Below are 2,309 nucleotides of genomic sequence, written 5' to 3'. Positions count from 1 at the left end.
TTGGGAGGTGCATTATCTTTATGTTACCTATAACCGTCGAAATGATGTATGTGTGTAACCAGAGCTTTAGTCCCAGCTGTTATCCAAGCATCTTACAGGTGCATTCCCCTTGAGCAACCTAGGATGGAGAAGGGAGCCCAATGCCTTTGCCATTTATATAGAACTCAACTTACTGATACAAAAAAGCTCATTCAGTCTTTTAGCAAATATTTAACTCCTATGTGCCAGGGCTTTTTTTAGGCTCTAGGAATGTAGCCACGTCCCAACATGGTCTCTTATTGTCCCAGTTTACAGTCTAATTGGGAAGAAAAGGGGCCGATTTAAGATTTCTGCTTTAGATATGTTGAGTTTTAGTGTGCTATTGGATTGTGAAACTCATGAAGATCTGGACTGGTGACAGGGTTCTGGGGATCATCAGGGTAGTAGCCACAGGTAAAATGATGATAATGGATGAAAACAAGATAGGGTGAATCCAGTCCTAAGCTGACGATGAATACCTTGGAAATAGAGTGATCCAATAAGTATATGGAGGAGCAGAGAGACATCACAGGAGAATGCCATATCTTGGAAGCCAAAAGAAAAATAATTGCTCCTATGTATTGGGCGCTTACGGCCCAGACCTATTTCACTTAATCGTAACAAAATATCTATGAGGTAGGTATTATTGCCTCCATTTTATACAGGAAAAAGCAGACCTGCAAACTTAAAGATTATGGAGCTTGGGGTCAACCATCCCAGAATTTTTAAAAAACAATGCAATGTCCAGGCGAATGGGGATGCCAAAGAGTAAACTATGGGAAACAACCAGGTTCCTGCAAGATGGCCACTTAGGATCAGCCAGTCTTCAGAATCCTCAGGTCCTCAGTGTGTCTCCGGCTCTTCCAAGAAGGACTTAGATTTCGATCCCATCTATGGAGATCAGACACTGCAGTGCTAGCTATGCTGTTCACCTAGCAAATGAGGACTTTGTACTATTAGTACAATCCTCATCACAATCATCACTGCAGTCTGCCCAGCTCTAAGAGATGAGTTCTTGGAGGTACCATTTACAATCACCTTCAAGTCTGATATTATAGCTCCATTAATACCAAGCAAGTATAGGAAACCAGAATTTCCAATACCACATATGTTACTGATGGCCTACAACATGACTTGCTTTGTATCATGCATACTTAACAATCTGCACTATTCAAGGGTTTTGGTGACAAAAAACACATTTGCTCTGTCAAGAGCAGATACAGTGCTTTCAGAGCAGGCAGAGACATTGCTGTGGTGCAGACCCTGCCTTTAAACGTCTTATTCCATCTGAGGTGGCACAAGTACTGAGTTCACAGGCTGAGCTATGCAAATGATGGTCCAAGTGCATGCATATAATCTCAAAGGAGGCTCAAATGACCCCGCTTAATGCAACTGACATTTCTTTAGAGAATTTGATTCCATGGTGGTGGTTATACCTGAAGTGATTGAGGAGATCCCCCAATTCCGTGGAGGCATGATGGACTCAAGCGAAAGTGAAAGCGGGAGTTGGTTCCCTATGTGCTATGGCAACCCGCCACTGGAAGCACGTCTCTGCAACCCTGTATCACCTATGAGACAATCCCCATGATGAGGAAGTACCGCACTGGCAAACCCATGGCTAGGACCACTTGACAGCAAGCTCTGAAACATTTGGGGGAAAGCTCCTTAAGTCAAGGGGAACATTATTTACTCTGGAACAGAAATCACATCCTTGACTCATTTGGGGTTATAGGGGATATCCTGAAACAGGTGTGTAGGAAGTCAAGCAAAAGAAGAGCTGAACCTGACTCGTCCTTATTAGATTATTCATCATCTAAGGGGGGTGGGGGTGACCAATGAAGGTCAATTAATGCATCAGTGGACCTGTTAGCGCAGGATTCTGGTTCTTCAGATTCCGCAATATTTAAATCATTGATGGCCTTTGCCAGTACCAGCTCAGTGGATGGTGGGGTTGGCGGATAGATGGTAAAGGTCTGGAGGTGAGGTGTAGATAGGGGCGGAGACTCTGAGAAGTTTAAGAAAGAGCAACACGGGACAGACTGGTTTGGAAAGTGATCTGAAGGGAACGTATGGCCTGGAAATATCTTATATTTTTGAAGACTGGAAAAAACAAGTGGGTTCTCAGCTAGGAAAATGCCCATGGTATTTAGCGGATTGAAAGAGCCTTTCTTTTCTCCCTCACCTTCGAGGGAACTGGACAAGTGCAGCCCTCACGGGAAACTTGGGGCGGGGCTTTTCCTGTGGCAGTTACCGGAAGTGACGCAGTCATATCGCGAGAAGAGAGACGCGCG

This window comes from Furipterus horrens, unplaced genomic scaffold (genome assembly GCF_987537825.1).
Source record: "Furipterus horrens unplaced genomic scaffold, mFurHor1.1.pri manual_scaffold_5, whole genome shotgun sequence".
Taxonomy (NCBI): Eukaryota; Metazoa; Chordata; class Mammalia; order Chiroptera; family Furipteridae; genus Furipterus; species Furipterus horrens.
This window is presented reverse-complemented; position numbering follows the sequence as displayed.